The 24,228-nt window shown below is 40.6% G+C and overlaps 1 protein-coding gene across 2 annotated transcripts in view; it reads left to right on the top strand.

Annotated features, from left to right (window-relative positions):
• Nucleotides 1-883: 883 nt before the first annotated feature.
• The window catches only part of BCL9 (BCL9 transcription coactivator), a 1,690,791-nt gene continuing 1,667,446 nt past the window's right edge, over nt 884-24,228 (top strand). The window contains exon 1 of one of the 2 annotated variants that reach the window (XM_044072112.1): nt 884-1,146. The gene's annotated coding sequence lies outside the window, so the exon portion shown is untranslated. The remainder of the gene's footprint in view (nt 1,147-24,228) is intronic. The other variant, XM_044072109.1, reaches the window with a different exon arrangement.

Below are 24,228 nucleotides of genomic sequence, written 5' to 3'. Positions count from 1 at the left end.
GTTGAAATTTCGGCTCGAGGCCGGGACCTAGGGGTTGGGACTATCCCTGCCCCGCCCCCTGGAGCATCTCAGACATCCTGGCTCCTCCTTAATGATTGCCATTCTGAAATTGCAGCACGCACACACGCTTGCACCCCCTATCAGGTAACAAAATCTCTTTAGCTTCACACTTGGTTTGTGAGTTCGTTTACTATTTTTATCTCTGTGCGACCCCCACTCTTTTTGGCTTGAGTGGAGGTGGAGAAAGACGAAGTGGTCAGATTCTATGAGGGTTGTATGACCAGGGAGGCTCTCAGCACCTACAGAATGGAGTGCATACTGTAAGGGGGGGTCCCCTTATTATGGAAAAAAGTTTTCTACTAAGTGTTTAAGGAACATACTAACAGCCACCCAATGTTTACATCTCTGTTGTTGCGTGCGTTAGGAGCATTGCGCGTGTAGCTCTAAATTAATGCTTCAGCGCGCAAATGCTTAATATAGCTTTCTAACAGTAGCCTAAGATTGCATTGCATCTCATCCCACGGATTCAGCCTGCCGTCATCAGCTCACAGAGACAATAGCTGTTGCTAATGGAGTGCAGCTCCCGATATAGCTCCATTCTAATCCGAAGAGAGGAAACAGCAGCTAAGCCAGGCCCCTCCCCCATGGCTTCTTTTTCCTTATTTTTTCCCCCTTTCCTTTGCAAGTTTTGTAATATTTAACTGACCATTTAATGTCTTAACGCTCTAGTCCTGAGTGTCAGATCAAGGAAGTGAGCTCCGGGGCGATGCAAATCCCCCTCCCGCTGCCTGTCATGAGGGGGGAGCTATAGTTTGCATTTCCAGGAGGGGAGGATGTCTTGTTTGTGGCTTGTCAGCAATTGCTGGAGACAGCCTTCCATGTGTGAAAGCTACTTGGCATGAATGCTTGGGCTGTACCAAGTGCCTCGGCTGGGAGAGGGGGGAGCCACAAGAAAAACACATCCGACCAGAGCAGACAATAGGCCCCTAAAGTATTCCCCCCAAGTTGCTTTGATGTTGTCCTGGTGTCCTGATATCAAGGGGGCCAAGGATTGCAAGAGAAAAAAAAGATCTTTGTGTGCCTCTTCAGTTGTCTCCACTGCTTCTGGAAATGAGGATCTAAGAACAGGCAATGCCCCAGAAGCAGGTAAGAGATAACACATTAGACTGGTTTTAGCATATTGAGCTCCTTATGGCAGCTACATGCCTTTACGAGAGGACGTTCATTGGGATGATTGCAAGGGAGCTGCCAGGCGAGCAGCTCTCCTACCTGACTAAGGATTTCTGTATTTCGTTGCAAGTCTTGCATTGAGCTCGTCACTTTAGCTGGCTTCCTTTGCTTAGCTTCGCCTCCCTTTTTAATCTAAAAGGCTGTTGTAGCTGGTTCTTGATAATCAGTATGCACTTTAGAAGGGGGGCCCCTTTGCAGGCCTGGTGGTGTTTGTTTCTGCCCCTTGTGATTGAAAGGGAGGGGGTTGAAGAAAGGTTTAGTGGTTAGCTGCAGTGATTTCTGTGGTCTGTAGATAAGCAATGTTGGTCTGTAGACAAGCTGTGTCTTCCCTTTTTCTCTGCAGAGAAATGTTTCTACAGTGTTTTGGCAGTCTTGAATACCCATTTCACTGATGTTTGTGTTATAACTTTGATGTGATTTATTTTAAGGTGTCTCAGCAGTTCTACAGTACAGAAACAGGCAAGAGATGCCATTCAAGAGTATATGTAATTTTTTTAGTAAGGTCAGAATGAGAGGAAATTCTTTGCTTGTACTCTAACCATGAAATGTTAAAGTGCTGGTTACTGTTGTTTTCTTGTGTAAATATAATATTGCAAAGCTTGTAAATACTGTGTTTATACTACTCCTCCCTACTTGTATATGCATAATATGCTTGGTGTGTGTCTGCTTTGAACATTGGAATGGTTATAGGTAGTGGTCTGCAGAGCAATAATGTATCGCTGTACCTACCACCCTGTGTGTCATATATGGCCTTTTCTGTGGTATTCCCTCCTTTGCGGGCTATTTGTAATAAAACTTTGTACTGCAAATGCAGTTTATGTTCACTGTTAATGCAATGGTTTCCTAAAAGATTGATATATTACTTGGTTTGAGAACTGACACCTGAACTATGTAACTGTCTTGCACTGCCTAAATGTTCTGTGATACCCCATTTAATGGTTGTTGTGGATGTAGCAGGTGATTGGATCTTAACTAAGCATGACATCACTGTGAGACTAGTGGACTAAAATGATTGTAGGAGAAGTAAAAAGCGCTGGCATTCTTGTAATCATATACTGAAACAAAACTTGCTTACCAGATAGAAAATAAAATGTCGTACATACTTTCTGAGACTTGCATTTTTTATTACATTTTAGTTCCAAATTAAAAATAGGAATAATCGTTTGTGTTTGTCTCATAAAATTTATATCCTGTAATTTCAAATAGATTTTATTTTTTTGAATATTCAGGTCAGGTGGCTTTGTATACTAAGTTCTTAAAACTGTGGTGTTTTTTTTTTTTTTTTTATTTTCTTAGTAGATGCCACATAATTTCTAGAATTAGTTTTTTTTCATAATTTGTTTGCATTTTTTAAGAGTGAAGCATGGATGCATAGAGTGTTTTAACAGCAGCCTTGGAAAGTATTGCATTGTAATTATTGATTGAAGACTGACTTTTTAAAACTTTTGAGCAAATGGGTGTTCATCCCCACTGGAGGGTGCCTTCAGGTCCTGACCACCACTTCAGTTATTGCATTGGTATGGCTGCACACCTTTCTAAATGGATTCTGCAGGGGCATGGTCCTGATTCCAGAACGAGGAAAAAGACTGTCATATGTTCCAGAGTTGTTACTGAGTTGCCACCTAAGTCAACGTGATACTGCTTGTCATCTTGCACTGATTCCTTTGTAGACTCTACAGACGTGTTTGCATTTCATTTTTGCCATTGCTTGGCATAAACTACATCTAAGCAAGGCTTTATCTGTCACTGTACTTAAAAATATGCAGCAGCCTTCCTTGTGCCATTAGAATTGACTGATTTTGATTTTCCTTCATTTCACTCTGGTGCTCCTGTGGACCTGTTTATCAGAGAACCCGCTTCCATTGTCAGTGCTTTTAGATTTACAGTTGACCTCGTAATATTTTTAACATTCATCTGTCCTAAGTGACTGCTGTTAACACTGACATTGGGTAGCTGTGTTAGATTTGGCCTTTCCAAATAACATTATTTATTTACCCAATTGCTTTTGGAAACTGCAGTAACAACACTAGACTTTTTAGAGAAGATCCTAAGTGGTATTTGCACAAATATATGGAAGTTTAACCAGGGTACTGGAGACATTCCCGTGCCCCCCCCCCCCCAAGTGCCCTGGGATCTTTGTCACCCACTTAAGCTTCCACTAACATGACCAGATGATGCTTCTGTTTAATGTCTCATCTGAGGGGGCATCCTCCTGTGCTGCACTTTAGTGACGTTACTTGAGATCAAATCAGCTATTTTGTAAACTGTGTCTTTCAGTGCTTTAAGTGATGATTGCTGCTTGCCATTTCTGTGTTTTTGCTAGTGACATACCGTAATGATCTGTTGTGTACTCCCTAACTTGAGCATGGGTTTAAACTTGTCCAGTTTGTGTTGGTACTTTTGTTGGTCATAACTTTACTGTTGAGTTGTGCTTGTAATCACTCTACCTCGTCTATCAAAAACTTGAATCAGCATGCTATTAAACAGCAAAATTTGCAGTCCAACCGATAAACACCTTCATGCTTGTAGTAATCTTCAAAAATAAATAAAATTTAAATACAGTTTGCCTCCTGTGCTAGCAAAACCTGTCCATCTTTCCTCTGATTGGTTTTGCCTTATTGAGCTCCTTGTGGAAGCTGTATGCCTCTGCAAGAGGATGTACGTTGGATGATTGCGGGGAGCTCCCAGGTGGGCGGTTCTCATACCTGACTCTGTCTTTCCGTATTTCATTGAGTCTGTCAGTTGGGTTGGCTTCCTTTGCTTAGATTCGCCTCCCTTTTTAGATTGATGTAAAGTTACATTGATTACCATCCTTGTTAAAGTTCTTTATCTAGACTTGTGCACAGCTGTTGTCTCACAACTTTCCTAGTAAACCCAACAGAACCTTCAGATCCACAAATCAATCCTTTTACAGACACAGCAGAGAGTAAAGTAGGAAACAAATCGAGTATGTATCTGTCTACTTTATGGAAGTGCACTTGGTCACTATACTGTAACTCATTGACAAGCATAGGTCCTTCAAAGGAACCTGCACATCATACCCACTTTGCAGTGTCCTGCACATCATACCCACTTTGCAGTGTCCTGCACATCATACCCACTTTGCACTGCAGGAAGTGACTTAGCTAGTTTGCTTGAACTTTCGCCCGTTAATTTTGCTACTATTGTTCTTTGCATTTCTGAAACATTGCTCTCATGGTGTGCACCTTAAGCTTTTCCCCACCTGTTATTTTCTTTTTCCTGTCACCTTTTCTATTCTTTCACAAGAACTGTACTGCCCCTCCCTCCTTACCCTGTCTTTTAATGGTTTATATGATTTGCATTCCATGCAGTCCTTGATACTTTTCCTCAAGGTGGACTAATCTGTAATTTTTTTACTTTTTTCTCTTTACATCCATTCCTCCTTTCTCCTGTCATTGCACTCGTTTTTTTCATTTTATTTATAAATATGCATTTGTGTGTGTTTTTTTACGTTAACGGTTTTTCTTGTTATTTGGAGCTTATGCACATGTACGTTCACAGCTTTTATCAGTAATATTTTGTACAACTATTATTCTGTATGTAAAATTGCCTAGAATTTTTGCACATGGCAACTATGAATCTAATACGTTTGCCATTTCTTTGTGTAATATGGGTCCACTCTGAGAAATTAGTTGTCCAGCAGAGCTAACTCTTTTAACAAGATGCAGATTAATTAAATAATTATTGTAATGTATTGTGCTGATGGCTTTAATTAGTCCATCTTGAATCTGACCACATCTGATTAATGGTAGTAACATACGTTAACCCCCCCCCCACACACACACACACACCTCCCATTGTATCATGCATACCTTTCAACTGTCCCTCATTTTGTCTAATATTTTATTTCTCTGGTAAATCGCTGAGGATACGTCATACTCAAATGAGATAAGTGAATTCTAGCACAAAAGGGCAACTAGTCTAGTAGTTGCCTGTAAACCTATTGGACTATAGTCTGCTAATAATGCCAGACACAGTTTCTTTCTTAAATGTATCTTATCCATCTGTTCACAACCCCTTTCTCCCATTTATGCACACATGCAGTGAAGGTATTACTTCAATAGTGGCAATTGCCTAGAGCCAAGATTTACACTGCCGGGTGGCTAGGCCTTCTGCTGTAGTTCTTCCACACCAGTACACCACACACTTACTCCTATGGCTAATTTAGTGTCTCCAGTCTATTGCATGTCTTTGGAACGTGGGAGGAAACCCACGCAAGCATAGGGAGGACATGCAGACTCCATACAGAAAGGTACCCCAGCTGAAAATCGAACTAGGGAGCCTCTTGCTGTGAGGCAGCAACACTATCCACTGTGCCACTGTAAATATATGTTGATACAGAACCTGTTGTATTTGGTTTAAGTAGCTTGCAGTAATGAAGTGTCCCTGACTTTATGCATTTGTCCCCCATTTAGTTTTGGCTTTATCACTGGTTCTTGAGCAAAGCAGTTGAGAGCTGTGGTGTTGTGGTCATAGGTAAAATTACTCCAGTTTGAACTGGTCAGCCTACCTGGTTAAAGTGATACTGCAGCAGACATACCCATCCCCATACTACGTTGTCATCTTGGCTGAAATTGATCCAGTTTGAATCACCCATCTACCTAGTTAAAATGATGGTACTTGACATCTGTAGTGTTAAGACTTTGACAGCTTTCCTTGCCTCATTTTTAATTTTTTTTCCATGTGTTTTGCGAAAACTGTTTTTATTTGTAAGGGTGACTTCTGACCAAGGTACTAACATTTTTCATCTGGTGATTTAGGTGGCAAAAGTTGCACCGTTCCTTTACAAATTAAGTTGTTAGTTTTTGTCTTTTATCAAATCAATCCGGTCTCCCTATAAAATATGTAGAATGTATAACTTTTCTTTGTAATAATAGTAACATCATGACAACGGTGATTTAAACTAAAATATTGCATTCAAAGCTTCAGATAGTTTAAAATATGCCACTTTCAGTTTTTATTGAACATTTTAGAACATAGTAAAGCCATATCTACTACTTTCCTTCGGCTTTTCCCGGTTAGGGGTCACCACAGCGGAACACCGGTCCGCTAATGATTGGCAGTAGATTTTTACGTGCTGGCTTGCCAGCTACTGTTTTTGTTAAATTTCAGTGTAAGTCAGAGATTCTTTTAAGTGATGAAATCACTCAAGTATTTGTTTAATTTGTTAAAGCTGTATTGTGTATGTAGTACATAATTTTATTTTAGTGTATATATAATAAATATATATATAACACCATTTAAAATAGCATCTTTCTCTCCAGCATGCACTCTGTAATTCATAGTCACAAAATGCAGTAATGCTGCTGAATTGTTCTAGAGATTTCTTTGTTCGCTTATTGCTGTTAAGAAATCGCTGAATCACATGGGCTAAAGTAGTTAAATGTTATTGACTTGGAAATTGCTTGGCAACAGGCAGTGTTGAGCCCCTTAAACTTTCATTTTGACAGAGAAAACTAAATTCTCTTAAAATGGCCTTCGATTAAAATAATACATTAGTACTCAGTGGTAAGATATTTCATTTGTAACTTTTTGCCTTGATATTTAAAAAGCAGTTTAAAAGATTAGAAGCTAGCCTGAAAGACCATGTAACAAGTTAAGTTGTAAAGTGTATTAAGGGTTACTCTTGTTTTGTCATAGGTTTATAGGTAGGTACTAGGTTATCGGCCCTGGGGCCTATACAAGCCCAGCCAAAAAGATACCCTGGCTTTTGCCACCCAAGAAAATTATTTTCTTGTGCCACTATTGAAGAGAGCCACAGAGGTGATCCCCGGGGTGAATTTCCTATTTCCCATCCAGTCATCAAGATTTTTCTTGAGTGCTAATGAGGAGCTTTGTTTGATATAGATAGGTAGTTAATTCCAGAGTATGGGAAGTCTCTGGGACAGGAACTATCCCTCCGGCATGTTCTGTTTATTGTGGTGACAAGGTTTAGGTCCCAGAGTGTGTAGCTCGGGATTGGGATTTCTCTGAGTGGAGCATGTCCAACAGCTTGGGATTTGACATAGCTTTGTATGTTAGGCAGAGTCTGAGATCACCTCTGAGTAGGCGATGTGCGACTGAGTAAAGCTGGAGTTTTCTGAGCGTAGGGCATCTGTTTGAGCCCGGTAATCCTCTTTGTGAGGTATTTCTGCAGCCTTTCCAGTTGTTGTAGATGTCTTGTGAGGTACATACCAAAAGGGGCATTGTACTCTATAATGGGTTTAATGAGTGATGAGTAGAGGGGAACAATGACCTCTTTTTTTCTGGATGAGAAACTTTTGTGATGAGGTGTGCCACATAGAAGGATTTCCTGACTACTGTGGCAGTGTGATTATCAAAGGAGAGACTACTGTCCACCTGTGTCCCAAGGACTCATCACACTTTCGGTGTTAAGTATACTACCGCCTTTGTTGTAGTTCATGGGTACAGAGTTTTTACCAAAAGGGATGACGATGCACTTTTTGGCATTGAGCTTGAGGCCATGGCTTTGACACCAGGCATCTGTCTCAGTGAGGCCCTTTTGTAGGATGTCCACATCGTTAGGAGTTTCGATTTATGGCTCCTAGTTTGCAGTCATCTGCGAACTTCGTTAGCTAAAGACCTTCTGTGTTAGCCTGTACTTCAGAGAAGAAGATACCAAACAGGAGAGGACCCAGGACTGAACCCTGTGGTACTCCACTTGTCAGTGGTCTGAAGTTGGATTTGGAGTCTGCTACCTTCTTAGTGTGGGTTCTGTCAGTGAGCCAGTTGGCAACCCATCTTGTGACATAGGGGTTTATACCTAGTTTAGTGAGTTTATCTATAATTCCAGAGTGGAGGATGGTGTCGAAAGCCTTGGCAAGATCTAGATAGGCTGTGTGACTCACCTTACCCTTGTGAACTGCTTTGGTGACTGCTTCAAAGAAGTCTTTCGGGTTTAGGAGACATGATCTGCATTTTACAAACCCGAACTGGGTGGGGTCCAGAGTTTTGAGATTACCAATGTCTTTGTTTATAAGTTCCATGATAATACATTCCATGGCCTTGCAGACCAGGCTCATCAGGCTAATGGGGCGGTAGTTCCTGGGGTCCGTGGTGGCTCCCCCCTTGTGGAGTGGGATAACCGTCTTTGTGCGCCATTCAGCAGGCACAAAGCCTGATGTGAGGCTATGATTGAACATGGTACTTAGGTGGGGTGCCAGTTCATTCTGTAGTTTGTGTAGAATGCAGCCGGGGATGTGGTCTGGTCCCATGGATACTTTGTTCTTGGCTTTGGAGAGTGTGGTTTTTACCTGTGCAGCCGTGATTACAGGAACTTTGCATTCTTCCGGTATAGAGATGGGCTCTTTAGGGGGTGAGAGGCGGGTAAAGTTAGCACTGAGAGGCGGGTAAAGTTAGCACTGAGAGGCGGGTAAAGTTAGCACTGAACCTATCTGCCAGGATGTTGGCAATATCAGTTGGGTCTATATATTTAGTGCCATTGTGCTAGCAGATCTGAGTGTTGCCATTGAGATTCTTGACGTAGCTATAGAATGCTTTGTGGTTGTCTTTAGAATCAGTGGCGATTTTGTTTTCATAACTAGCTTTGGAGGATTTTATCAGGGATCGCAGCTTCTTACTGAGGCTGACCAGGGAGCTCCTCCACTCATGGGAATTTACTCTCTTTTGCAACAGTTTCTTCCTTCTGTTGTATAGTTTGTTTATGGCAGGGGACCACCTCCTGTTTATTGAACTGAAAATATTAGGATTTAAAAGTATTGCATAATTCTGTTTTTTTTTTTTTTTTTTTGTTTAGAAATATACTGTACAGTAGAAGTTGCCTTTGCATGTTTCATGGTTTGTGTTTTTATTTTGATATATGTAATTAATTGACTTTAGAACTTGTAAGTTTATTTTAATTGAATGTTAAATGCAACATCTTTACTTTTCCTTGTTAGAAATTGTAGGTTCTATGGGCAAAGGCAAGTTTTCCCTCAAGGGCCTAAAACTGGGTGTAATAACTTCTTCATATAACAAGGGTCGGGGCTGTTTTTAGTCTGTAATAACCTATATGATGATGTGTAAAATATAGTGTATGGTAAAGTAAGTTAATTGATGAAACTTGCAAGTGTTTGTTCGTGTGATTGAAATAATAAAGTGCTAGTGCAGAACATGTTTTGGGAATTAGTTTCCACATTTGAGGTTTGATACTCTACTGAAAGTACATTATGACGCACGTGGTAGTATGCCTTTCATTGGCGTGGTACATATTTTGGAGCCATGCCATTATGATCAAGAAAGCCTTGTTAATAGTAATACTTAGCTTTTCATGTACTGTTGTGTGGTAACTTGGTATCATTTAGAAGTATGTGATAATGAGCCTGGTTTTGGCATGGACCATTCAGTACTGGGTTCATTCCATTATGGTGTTTGACAGAGCCTTGTTGTACTAAAACTTGCACTTTTTCATATGCTGTGGTGTGATACACTGCCTTATTTTGGTATATGGGATAGAAGGTCTTGTTTTGGCATGGTATATGCCAGTATTGGGATAATTCCATCAAGATGTGTGACGGAACCTTCTTTCTGCTAAAACATTACACTTTTTACATGCTTTCCATTTTTGAAGACAATAAGCGGTCGGTCTCTTCACACCTCGTGTCCGGGGTAACAAAACAACGTGAAGACAGTGAAGGTCACGTTTTTGGTCCCCAGTCCATTAGTGTCCTCATGGTATGTAATTGGATGCATAAGTATTACTAATTTTTTACACAAACATTTGTTGTAGTCAGAGTTTTATGTTTGTCTCTGTTTAACTTGCATCACAATACAAAAAAGTAGTACTTCAATATTGTAATCTATAAGCAGTCCACATTAGTTGATTATACATTCTGTTCTGTGTTTTTTGTCTGTACTTTTTGGTTAGGTCCATACCAAAAACGGGCCCAACAATTAATTTCCAGTCTATCAACATAAATATTTCTGTAGAAGGATTGTCTACAGTCTTCGTGCCAGTCACAAAGACCTTTTACAAATTTCTAAGTGTATTTATGGCTAGGTTGTTCTTAGTCGTAAGGACTTCAGAAGTGGATTAAAGTGCATTTGTGATAGTACTTTACTTTTTTGTTATTTTAAGCATGTACACGTCCTTGAGTGTTAAGATGTAATTTTACTTGTATTGGAAATAAGGCAGCATTTGATGATAACCATTATTAAGGAAGAGCTTTATATAGGACAATTCACACAACAGCCAGGTAAGTGATGAAGACCTGTGGTCTGTCTTAACAGTAGTTTAACAGTAACCTGTACTTTGGTGGGTCAGTACTAAGCTTACAGTGAAAGTTGTCTTTAAGTAGATTGTTTCTTGCGCTAGGGTTAGCTGTTCAGAACTCAGTTCATCTCGGAAACGTGTGAATTTTAAATACTGTGTGACTCTCTTAGGCAACTTAAAGAGCAGGTTGAACATATATTTCTACCTACTTGCTCCTTTCATTTTTCTTATTGTAATTCACCTCTTCTAGCTGCTCACCATTCCTTCTTAGTCTCCTAAACCAGGTTTTCTCCCATTAGCAAAGTGTATTGATTAAATTGTTGCCTCAGATCCATTACAACTGAAGGCTGCTTTTCATTTTCTCTGACAGGGAGTAATTGTTCATTCTATGCATCCCTACCTCTCCTGCAAATGCTGATGTTACTGTAAGCATTGCTGCTGTATTTTAAGTTATTTATAAACTTGGCTGCAATGTAGTTTGATGGATTTTTTTAAATCCATTTATACATTTGCTTAGCACTGTAATTGGTCTGGGTTGTGGCCGTAAGGGATTCTTGTATAACCACAGCTACCTGTTTTAAAATTGGATAAATTCTGTGTGTGTGTGTGTGTGTGTGTGTGTGTGTGTGTGTGTGTATATGCTTCCATACCACATTCCCAAGTGGGTTGTGCTCTGCTTGGGTTGCTTGGGTGTCATCACAATCTAGTCACCAGCCTTATGTACATACAGCATGTAACCAACATGTATAACTTTGTTTCCTAATTCAGTGGGATAAACACCGTTAAGGATAAAAAGGGTAATACATGTATTGTCATACTAATTACTGACAAGTCCACTATACTAAATGTGGTTACTGTGAACCCTGTATTACTAGACTTTCTTCCCCCATGGAGTCTCCTTGTTGTTTAACCCCCCCCCAATATTTCTCAATCCCTAGGTTGTCCGCAGCATTCCCTGCTGAAAAGGTGAAATTACCAGGTGCCACCTTAATCCTGCCAAGTGCTTAAAAAAAAGCTGCTGGCTATGAGTTGGCCAGCCTTAAGGGGACTTGTGTCACTAATACTGGCCGTCATGTATCAAAATGCTTTTTTTAATATTCATTTGTCCTTTAAAAAAATTTTTTTTTTTACCCAACTATGACTTAAATCATGTAGCTGATTTATGTCCCAATATTTATCTTTAAGGTTTTGCTTACCTCTCAGGCAACTTTCAAGAATTGTATTGATTGGTTACACTTCGGAAAACTGTGCAGGAGGCCAACAACATCAAGGCTGCTTTTTATAGAAAAGGCATTTGACTTAAGTAACCTGAAAAGTTTGTGGGAAAAAATGAAAATCAACTAGTTACTCAACTGGCATTCAGCTATGTTTTGTCAAATTTATATTTTCCCTTTGTCAGTAAAGCTAATAGGTAATGGTTGGCTGTGATGGGTCCTGGACTCCAGTAAAGTGGACTTGTATGTTTTTATATGCCTCTTAATTCATTGTAGCCTGCTTATGCTAAACCTTTAACACTTTACTAGTTCCCAGTTTTTTTTTTTTTGTCTGGATCAGTAGGAGGATTGATTGCAGGAGCTTTCAGTACAATGCAAAATATTAAAATAAATTTAAAGACTTTCAATTGTGCCATCTGTCAGAGATCTCAGAAAAAACATTTCTTCCTAGCTAAAAAGACTGCCTAGCACATCGTCTGCCAAGCAAGGATAAAAATTAAGATGACTTGCAAAGGTCACAGTACAGCCATTAACAATTTTATTAGCTAGCACAGTCTGTAAGCTGATGGATGCAGGTGAATTTACCAGAATGGTTTTCAGTGAACTATACCATTGATTCTTTCTTATTTGACACTTTTTTATAAGATGTCAGCCTTCTGGTACTCTGGGTTACATCAGCACTGTTTTAGACTGCTTACTGGACAGTGGACAGTGTTTCAGTCAGGCTAGGTGATGGGTGTTCATAAAGGTAGTGTCCCAGGGGGCCTCTTGTTCACTCAGTTTAGTAATGCTGCTGTCTTCAGACCTCCTAGCGTAATCCCCATGCTGCACATGGATGATGTAGCCATTTGGTGTTCTAGTTACTCTGTTATGTTCTGCACTTCAACATAAGGAGCTGACTTTGCTTTGCCATTTGTTTTAATTCTCTCTCTCTCTCTTTCTCCTCCTCCTTGATCAAAAACAAAGTTGGGCCATGCTGTTTGGAAATGCCAGAAAGACTTTCTAAGTTGCCATGTAACTGTATCCCTTCCAAGGTGGTTTAGTCGAAAACAGTTAATTTACTGGACATCAACCTTCATACCAGTTTTTCCTTCTCTGTCCGTGCTTATAATGGTGCATGCAAATAAAGTTCTTCTCTGCACCTGCTAAAGGTAAACTTTTCTAATTTGCCAGGGAAAAGGCAGAACTTTTTCCCACAGTTGGAGTTCCAGTTATAACCATTGTATGGTTCCATTGCCAGTGTCTGGAAAGTTCTTAGACTAGTCTTCAGAACTGGACCACCATTGTTTGTAGTGTTCGGAATAAAAATAGAGGACTTTTGATAATATAGGGGCAGTAGTAACAACATATAATGTTGCCTGTAAATTGCTTGACCAGGTGCACTGCCCACTCCTGACAACAGCCTTACTCTGCTAAAACCATTGCTAGAGCAATGTGCTTGTTGAACACCAATTGCCACATATCTCTTCATTCTGCAGTCTCTTTCTTGGGGAGAGCAGCAACGTATTGTCAGTCTTTAACTACCAGCTTTGGGGGTGCTTTACCAGGTTATGTTTGATCTTTAATTATCCTTTTAAACTCGCCAGTCTCTTATAGAACCAAGGCTCACTTGTAGTATTTACATCAGTTTCACTTTCTGTCCCGATGAATATGACTCGTGCATAATTTTTGAAAAAGATTAGCCTTGTGTAACATTGAAGGCTTCTAGCCGAGGCGTGAGATCCTTTTCATGTGGAAATAAGTTTTATGTTTTAAAAGTTTCTTTGACTTCCATAGTGTTTCTTTTCAAATTTATAATGTCTGAACAAAAGAATAATCTGTGTGTGTAAGCAAATATATACATACATGTACACGTGTGTGTTTGCAAGCTATACAGACAAATTTCTGAAAATATTTTCTTTTGTCATGTTGCAGTGAATTTGTATGTTTTTAAAAGTATGTTTATTTTTGTCATGTAACTAAGTTATGGTTGAAAGGGCCCCTGTGGTCCAGTCCTCATACTGTTAAGAATAAAATGATTTGCACTTTTTATCACAAACTAAATATGCTGAATGTTTTTTATTTCCCTTAAGAAGTCTTATTTTGATTAGTGTGGCCTTTCCCATGGATGACCGTAGCACACAGCGCTTGCTGCTTGTACTTTACCATACCTTAACTCTTAGTAGACCGTCATGTTCGATGGTTTTACTTTACCATACCTTAACTCTTAGTAGACCGTCATGTTCGGTGGTTTTACTTTACCATACCTTAACTCTTAGTAGACCGTCATGTTCGGTGGTTTTACTTTACCATACCTTAACTCATGTTCGGTGGTTTTACTTTACCATACCTTAACTCATGTTTGGTGGTTTTACTTTACCATACCTTAACTCTTGGTAGACTGTCATGTTCGGTGGTTTTACTTTACCATGCCTTAACTCATGTTCGGTGGTTTTACTTTACCATACCTTAACTCATGTTCGGTGGTTTTACTTTACCATACCTTAACTCTTGGTAGACTGTCATGTTCGGTGGTTTTACTTTACCATACCTTAACTCTTAGTAGACTGTCATGTTCGGTGGTTTTACTTTACCATACCTTAACTCATGTTCGGTGGTTTTACTTTACCATACCTTAACTCTTGGTAGACTGTCATGTTCGGTGGTTTTACTTTACCATACCTTAACTCTTAGTAGACTGTCATGTTCGGTGGTTTTACTTTACCATACCTTAACTCTTAGTAGACCGTCATGTTCGGTGGTTTTACTTTACCATACCTTAACTCATGTTCGGTGGTTTTACTTTACCATACCTTAACTCATGTTCGGTGGTTTTACTTTACCATACCTTAACTCTTAGTAGACCGTCATGTTCGGTGGTTTTACTTTACCATACCTTAACTCATGTTCGGTGGTTTTACTTTACCATACCTTAACTCTTGGTAGACTGTCATGTTCAGTGGTTTTACTTTACCATACCTTAACTCTTAGTAGACTGTCATGTTCGGTGGTTTTACTTTACCATACCTTAACTCTTAGTAGACCGTCATGTTCGGTGGTTTTACTTTACCATACCTTAACTCTTAGTAGACCGTCATGTTCGGTGGTTTTACTTTACCATACCTTAACTCATGTTCGGTGGTTTTACTTTACCATACCTTAACTCATGTTCGGTGGTTTTACTTTACCATACCTTAACTCTTGGTAGACTGTCATGTTCGGTGGTTTTACTTTACCATGCCTTAACTCATGTTCGGTGGTTTTACTTTACCATACCTTAACTCATGTTCGGTGGTTTTACTTTACCATACCTTAACTCTTGGTAGACTGTCATGTTCGGTGGTTTTACTTTACCATACCTTAACTCTTAGTAGACTGTCATGTTCGTGGTTTTACTTTACCATACCTTAACTCATGTTCGGTGGTTTTACTTTACCATACCTTAACTCTTGGTAGACTGTCATGTTCGGTGGTTTTACTTTACCATACCTTAACTCTTAGTAGACTGTCATGTTCGTGGTTTTACTTTACCATACCTTAACTCTTAGTAGACCGTCATGTTCGGTGGTTTTACTTTACCATACCTTAACTCATGTTCGGTGGTTTTACTTTACCATACCTTAACTCATGTTCGGTGGTTTTACTTTACCATACCTTAACTCTTAGTAGACCGTCATGTTCGGTGGTTTTACTTTACCATACCTTAACTCATGTTCGGTGGTTTTACTTTACCATACCTTAACTCTTGGTAGACTGTCATGTTCAGTGGTTTTACTTTACCATACCTTAACTCTTAGTAGACTGTCATGTTCGGTGGTTTTACTTTACCATACCTTAACTCTTAGTAGACCGTCATGTTCGGTGGTTTTACTTTACCATACCTTAACTCATGTTCGGTGGTTTTACTTTACCATACCTTAACTCTTGGTAGACTGTCATGTTCGGTGGTTTTACTTTACCATACCTTAACTCTTAGTAGACCGTCATGTTCGGTGGTTTTACTTTACCATACCTTAACTCATGTTCGTGGTTTTACTTTACCATACCTTAACTCTTGGTAGACTGTCATGTTCGTGGTTTTACTTTACCATACCTTAACTCTTAGTAGACTGTCATGTTCGGTGGTTTTACTTTACCATACCTTAACTCTTAGTAGACCGTCATGTTCGGTGGTTTTACTTTACCATACCTTAACTCATGTTCGGTGGTTTTACTTTACCATACCTTAACTCATGTTTGGTGGTTTTACTTTACCGTACCTTAACTCTTAGTAGACTGTCATGTTCGGTGGTTTTACTTTACCATACCTTAACTCATGTTCGGTGGTTTTACTTTACCATACCTTAACTCATGTTCGGTGGTTTTACTTTACCATACCTTAACTCTTGGTAGACCGTCATGTTCGGTGGTTTTACTTTACCATACCTTAACTCTTAGTAGACTGTCATGTTCGGTGGTTTTACTTTACCATACCTTAACTCATGTTCGGTGGTTTTACTTTACCATACCTTAACTCTTGGTAGACTGTCATGTTCGGTGGTTTTACTTTACCATACCTTAACTCTTAGTAGACTGTCATGTTCGGTGGTTTTACTTTACCATACCTTAACTCTTAGTAGACCGTCATGTTCGGTGGTTTTACTTTACCATACCTTAACTCATGTTCGGTGGTTTTACTTTACCATACCTTAACTCTTAGTAGACCGTCATGTTCGGTGGTTTTACTTTACCATACCTTAACTCATGTTCGGTGGTTTTACTTTACCATACCTTAACTCTTGGTAGACTGTCATGTTCGGTGGTTTTACTTTACCATACCTTAACTCTTAGTAGACCGTCATGTTCGGTGGTTTTACTTTACCATACCTTAACTCATGTTCGGTGGTTTTACTTTACCATACCTTAACTCTTGGTAGACTGTCATGTTCGGTGGTTTTACTTTACCATACCTTAACTCTTAGTAGACTGTCATGTTCGGTGGTTTTACTTTACCATACCTTAACTCTTAGTAGACCGTCATGTTCGGTGGTTTTACTTTACCATACCTTAACTCATGTTCGGTGGTTTTACTTTACCATACCTTAACTCATGTTCGGTGGTTTTACTTTACCATACCTTAACTCTTGGTAGACCGTCATGTTCGGTGGTTTTACTTTACCATACCTTAACTCTTAGTAGACTGTCATGTTCGGTGGTTTTACTTTACCATACCTTAACTCTTAGTAGACTGTCATGTTCGGTGGGTTTTTTTCCCCTCATTCTTGCTTATCGGTTAAAAATGTTGATATCTTTACCTTTTATTAGCCATTGGTTTCTTGATTTATCTAAGCATTGTTGCAGGGTTGCATATATTACTACTGTTCCTCTGGGGAAAAATCTGGTCTTTGACACCACACACAGACTTGGGATTTGCTGTTCTTTAGAACTTCATAAATATTAAATTTCAGTATATGGGAACTGGGCTGGATTCTGCAAATTTACTTTGTAGCCCGAGTTGATAACTGTTGAAGGTCCTCAAGAAGGGGATGCCGTCATGAAGTACAGTTATGATTCAATTGGGCATGCCCTCAGTGTTAGAAACATAGTGGAAGGGGAACCATTTTTAGATCCGTTTTGTGAGATGTGGGGTAGTCCAGTGATTTACATTCTGTCTGCGGTAAGGCTGCAGGATTGAGAGGGATAAATGGAAATGCTGTAGGTGCTGATACATTGTTTGGATGTTATGCTTAATGTGCCTTTTCAGAGGTGCATGGTGGGCTGAGACAGAACTTTTGGATTGGCAAACTGGCATAGTGCTCCCCTTTTTCACAAAAGGAGAGAGGATATTTTCAGTTATGGGGGAGTTGTGCTGCTCCGCCTCCATAGGAAAGCTGAATCTAGTAAATGAGTCTGTGCTTATGAGTAGTAGTGTGGATTCCAACATCTCCATGAAATAGTGGGTCATCTCTTCGTCCTTGGGGAGATGGAGAAGGCCTTATGACTATGTACCCCAGAATGGTTGGTTTGAACTGCTTGGTCTAAGAGCTGCTGCTTGCCACTTGGTTCCTGTATTTGAAGACCCGGCAGCTTTTGTATCTGCATTTTTGGTATCAAGTTAAATGTGATGGTTGTAGGGCTCTGCCAATGTGGGTGTGCATTGCATCCCCTCCTCCTATTGTTTTTCATAGAGAGGCTGTTGGAGTACCAAGCTATGAAGAATATCCAGTTTGTGGACTTGAGGATTACATCTTTTGTGTACAGATAGTGTTGTCTTCAAGTGGACTGTGATGTCCAGCTTGTACTGTATCATTTTGCTGCTAAACATGAAGTGTTTGGGATAAAATTCATCACCTCAAGATTGGAGGTCATAGCTTTCTGCTAGAAAAGTGGGCTGCTTCCTGTAGGTGAGAATCAGCTGCTTCAGGTTGAGGGGTTTAAGAATCTTAGGGACCTGACTCGTGAGTTAAGGCAGTGAGGATCAGCAGGTCAGCCAGCAGATGGGTGCAGAACAGGACTGATGCAGAGACAATACTATTCTGTTTTGGAACGCAAATGGAGTCCTAGGACAAAACTCTGAAATTTCTAGTCTGTGTCCCCATCGTTGCATGTGTTTGACCTTTTTGTAGTTGGTAAAGTCAATGGATTGTGGTTGCAAGCTGCAGATCTGGTGCGCCTCTACTTGGTATCTGGGCTGTTTGTTGTTTGTTTTTCTGTATTAATTTATCACGTCTGAAGAGCTAGTGACCCCAGGTGCCTGCATGTTCAGCTGCATAGTTGTGAATGAAGAGTGTTTGTTTTACTGCCTATGTCCTGCCTCTGAATAGAGGTCTGTATGTAACATGTCTGCAGCCACCTTACATTTTGTGTCCCTACTCAGATGGGGGGGGGTCCAAACGCTTGGGCCATCCTGCATTGTCTCTGTTCTTTTTAAGTGCACTTTAAGGGAGAAAAATCTCACTTTCTTTGCTCCATGGAGTGTATCCAGTGGACCTAAATTATTGTTGCCCTTTTATGGGCCATTTAAAGGCAACTTTGTAGCTGTTGTTCTGGGAATCATTGTTTACGAACCTTTGGGCCATAAGGGGCTTGGAGGCTACAGGCCTAGAGTGATAGTGATTAGACTGTAATTATCAAGGGAATTTCCTGCAATCTGTAAAAACCTAGTCCCCATGGAAGTTGCCTTCATAGCAGTGAAACATTCACAATGCATGTACAGTGAAGAGGTCTGTATTGTTTACCCCTCTTTAACTGTTTTTGAATGTGTAAGCTTGATGGAGGGGAAAGTGAGCTAGAAATTTTAAGGTTGATGTGAAACAGTGATTTTTTTTTTCTTCCTTCCTTTCTTTCCTTTTTCAGCAAATGTGTTGTGTATGTTGGTAGGACAGAGAAAGCTACATCTTGCATTATTCAGAATTTGCCCCTTTAAGCCATCAGTACCGAGGCTTTTGGAAAGACAGGAAGAAGGTAAGAAGTAGCAAGGGAGTCCAGCAAAGAGGTGGATGGATTGTGAGCGAAGATCTAGGAGAGAGTGTCGAGGAAGGCAGGAGTGTGTCATTGAATTGAGAAAGATGGTGACGGTTAACATGAAACCCCAACCCCCATGTAGAAAGTGGGGGTGGGGGGTTGGGATCATGATGCTTGGACAGCTTTACAGAACCATGTAGTACTTTGTTCACACTTGCACCTTGTCACTGGTTAGACCAGCTGTGAAAGTATGCCTTGTTTTAAATACTGAACTCTAAAAGTCTTGCAAAGCCTTGGCACACGTGTGTGTTTTTTTTTTTTTACAAGTTGTAGTTAAAACTTAAGCAAAAATGGCCAAAAATCAACATAGTCTAAAAAAATGCAGTTTTACAGCATAAGAAAATGTGCCGAGAAAGTAGATTGGGCAGATGGTCATGTTTTGCCAACTGTTTGAGGTGGATGATGTAATCCCCAACTTGTTCTAGCCCCCCTGGAAAAAAAAAACCCACAATAATCAAAAGTTTTTGTCAGCGCCGAGTAAGGCGTAATGTTTACTGTGTCGGAAAATTTGCCATTTCATTATATTGCATCTGCTCTCCCCATTAAATGTCTGATTTCTGCCTGAAATATTTGACTTTGTTGTTTTCTTACGCTGAGTTGTCCATTACCTGCTCTTGCTTACACGTTTGTATTCTATCTGCTGCCGAACCGCCTGTATGTCTGTATTTGTGTTGCTGTGTATGTGCTACCATGTGTGATAGTCGTGCTTAATAGGTTCTTGTTCACACCCTGACATCTACTTAATGCATCGATAAGTTGCAAAGGCCCTAATAATTTGAATAGAGGATGACTGTAAACTATGGAGTTTGGGAGCAGGTTCACACTCCTGACATTTACAGGGTCCTTTGGCCCTACCATTCTTGGGTATCTTCTGCTTCTTAACTAGATTGTTCTTGTACATCCATGGGCTATTACTAGACTAATGACCACTAGGGCCCTTACAAGCCTAGCCTAGCTGTGCACTTCAAACCATTTAGGTCATGAGTATCATGGGTGTCTAGATGGGGCAGGGCATTTTAGTTAGGAGGTACTAAGGGATTTGTTGGGGATGGGGTGTTGGGATAATACTTTTCTTACTGACTGTCTCTATCTGTAAAGGACATGGGGACCAGACTGTGGGTAAAATTACGATTTCCCATCCAATCGGCAAGGTTTTGTTTAAATAAGGTCAAGGTTGAACTATTTTACATGCATGCGGAGATTTTTCCATGGGATCCTTTGGGGGACACATTCTGTTTGTCTGAAGTTAAGTTCAGATGTGTGTTTCTGGTGCTGTTGGATGTGTTGCATGTGTGCAAAGAGGGGTTAGCATAATGGTTAAGGTACTTATCTCTCAGATACAAGAGACAGAGTTTGAGTTTCACCTTTGAATGGAAATTGGCAAGGCTTAATATGGCCTGAAAGGGCAACTAGCCTAGTATGAACTTATGAACCTACGAGAGAGAGCCATTAGGCGATCAGTGTAGGACAGGGTATTTATGTCCTGAATTCTCCTGGAGAGGAACCTTTTCTGAGTGTTCATAGGTAGGTACTAGGCTATTGGCCCAAGGGCCTAAGTAAGCCTAACCAACTGTCTGGTTGGGTACATAACAAAGGGAGCATTCTATTCAGTGATAGGACTAATAAGGGCTGAGTGGAATTGTATTATAATTTCTTTGGACCCGGATGCTATAGCCTTGCCTACAAGTTGGGTGACCTAGCAAGATGTTTCTTACTATATTTGCTACGTGTTGGTCAAAGGCCAGATTTCTGTCCACATGTGTTCCAGATTCCTTACTGTTGGGCCAACACTTAAAGGTGTTTTATCACTAGAGTAATTAATTTGGGTTGACAGTTTCTCAAAGTGCATTATAATGCATTTTTTGGCTTTTGGGCCACAGCTTTGGCATTGGTCATTTGTCTGTGTCAAACCCTCTTGCAAGATATTGGGGTTTGGGCGGATCTGTAGTGGAGCTACCAGTTTACAGTCCTCTGAAAACTTGGTGAGACAGAGGCCTTGAACATTAGCCTTCACTTCTGAGAAGCAGATGCAAACAGGACGGGCCCAGCACAGAGTCTTGGAGTACCACCACCTTCAAACAAATACTGAAAAATCATCTCAACTCTTCCTGGCTGTGTACCTGCTCTATAACCTAACTTCCTCCTCCCCCGTATATGATAATTAAACTCCTATGCTTTTTGTTAGTGCTAACTAACTGATAATGATTTATCCGTAATTACTTTTTATCACTTGTTGATACTGGTATCATGCTGATTAATATGTCTCTGTTTATACCTCTCTGAATTCATCTGGCAACCAACAAAATTCCTACTTTTATATATATATTACTGTAATCACTATGTGTAACACTGTATCCACTTTTGTACCAATTAATGTTTAATGTTTTCTATGTTCTTGTTGGGGCTTTTCTCCCTGGGCCTCCACTGAAAATGGGGTCTTTCAGGCCCAGTGGACTTTCCTGGTAAACAAATGCAATAAATAAATACTGCACTGGTGACTGGTCTCGTGGTGGTGGTGGTCTCCTAACTTCTTGGGTCATGTCTGTGAGACAGCTGGTAAACCATTTAGTTATGTAGGGATTTATGCCTAGCTCAGAGTGCTTGTCAACAATACCCGAGTGAGAGATATCTTATTGAATACCGTGTTCAGGTCAAGATATGTAGCATGCTCTGTTTTACCCCCCATCCATTGCCTTGGTGACCGTCTCAAAGAAGCCTGCCAGGTTAAGTAGGCATGACCTTCCTTAACAAAGCCAAATCAGGATGGGTCCAGTGCCCGAAAGGAGCCCAGGTCCCCTGTAAAGTCAGTATTTTAGTGTCCCGTCCACATTATGGCACACTTTTTTTTTTTTTTTCAGATTCTTGTGCTTAAAAAAAAAAAAAAGGTGAGGAAGTAATCTGGGGTGGCAGGCTAGGAGAGCTTTATGCAGGCTGCCTTGTGGGGTTATTGGTTATACTACCCCATTTTTGTGTTGCCACATCTCATTATGTTGCATTCCATAAAACATTAGTGAGAGGGACGTACCTGCTTCACTACTTGCAGCACCTTCAGAGATGAGCCTTTCATGTTTCTTAAAAGGAGGAGCAGGCAAGCCGGTATTTTTGCATTGACTTTACTGCAGATCTGTACTCCCTTCTGACACTGATTTGCTGTCCGTGTAGACAGCCTACGTGGCTGGCCCACTTGTTTGCCAGCTCCAGTGGGTTCACTTTGTGGCTAGCCTTTCCTGTTTGGGTATGTTTGACTGAAGCATTTCACATATTTTGATATAGAATAGGGGTTCTGAGCACCCAGTATATGTGCACTAATGGCTGGTTTTAGTGAAGTGTATAGCTTGGCATTCATGAGAATGTCCACGACTTTAGGTGCGGGTCACAGTGCTAGTATACAGACCACATGGTAAAGTAATAGTATCATAAAGCTGGACAGGAAACATGGAAGTTTGAAGGTGAGGAGGCACTGCATTTGAAGGGTTCACCCTAATGGAAATGCAGCTGGGTTACCAAGGATGTGGGGAAGACTTAGTTCCATTTCCTGACTGAGAGCATCGGGAGTCTGATCTCCCCTTGAATGTGAAGTACAACTCAATATATTAAATTTGATGTTGGGGCAAAACCTGCCCATGCAAGGTGCTCTGTCTGCATTCCTTAGTGCAGTTAACTTCAAGGTCCCTGCTCCAGTCGGTTTGCCAACTGCATTGTCCGTTGGTCATCTTGAAAGACAAGACTGTTGTTGCGGTAAAAGGACACTCCTCCAAGGAGTAGCTACTTCAGAAATGTGTCCCCATTGGACATCTGTGCTGCAGCCACTTGTATGTACTAGATATTGGACCTCTGGTCTACAATTTGAATTTCTTGATGCTACTGAGTCTACCTGTATTTTGTCCGGTGTCTTAATTGTTTTGTTTTTGGGATACCGTTTGGCTCTGTGTTTTGCCATGCTGCAGTTGGAGGAATCTTGCCCTTTTTAATCTTTCTTTCCATCGTGCTGGCTTATACTTTCCCAGGAGATGTCTTCCAGCAGTTGATCCCTTATTGCAGGAGGAATAATGTAAAGTCTGGTCTAACCATGAAATGGCGCATCAGACATTTAGCTTTGTGCTGATATTGGAGTGATCATGGGAGTTTGGCAGCACTGGTTTTGGAGGGGTCATGGGAGTTTGGCAGCATTGTGTACAAGTGTTTTTATGGACTTGGAAAAGGCATGTGACTCTGTTACCTAGAATTTTGCTCTGTACGTTGTACAGAGAAAAACAGAAGTTATACATTTTTGAGGTAATTTACTAAAGACCGAGAATAACAAAAATTCCATTGCAGTGTAGTGATTTATTGTGCATAGGATATTGAGGTGTGGCCAAAGTTTGAGGAGCATCCAGTTTAGGGATGCAAGGTTGGCATCTTTTGTTCCTTCTTGAAGCTAAAACTGCATAATCTGGTTTATAGTGGAATGATTTGCAGCTGTGGTCCCGAAGCAGGGATGACAGTAGACACTGACACATTAGAGGTCACGGTTATTGCCTGGGAAAGGAGCGATGTTCATAGTGTTACACTGCTGCAGTCATTACACTTGGGTTATCCTGCCGTCAGGCGGTCCCACAGTCGGCCAGAGTTCCAAAGTCTTGGTCCGGCGTCGGTTGCTGTCGCTTCTTCCCTGACGTCAGTGCGCCAGGGGTATATAAGATGCGTCCGATGCCATTTTCTTCAGTCTTTCTTGCCGTGCGGTGCCCGAAGCAGAAGCAGTTCGCAAGTGACGGTCGGCCGACTCCTGAGATTTTCTAAGTCGAATTTCAGATCCAAAGTCTTCAATAAAGCTAAGTACCCCGTTGGGGAAACTTTTTTTCTTGCCTCAGACCGATGTCAGAAAAAGTTAATTGTATTTCTTGTGGGAAGCAAATACCTCATAAGGACTTCCACTCTTACTGTATTCCATGCCTAGGCCCTGATCACAACGTCACTAGTTGTCGGTTTTGTGCTAGATTTAACAAACGCATTATAAAAAGACGTTTTGATTTTGCTTTGCACTACTTTGGCCGAAGGTTCAATTATACTATGCCGTCGGATCAACTGATG

This window comes from Protopterus annectens, chromosome 5.part0, assembly GCF_019279795.1.
Source record: "Protopterus annectens isolate FY-2018-M chromosome 5.part0, PAN1.0, whole genome shotgun sequence".
Taxonomy (NCBI): Eukaryota; Metazoa; Chordata; order Ceratodontiformes; family Protopteridae; genus Protopterus; species Protopterus annectens.
The sequence above is the reverse complement of the archived record's forward strand: the minus strand, read 5'-3'. Positions and strand labels throughout refer to the sequence as shown.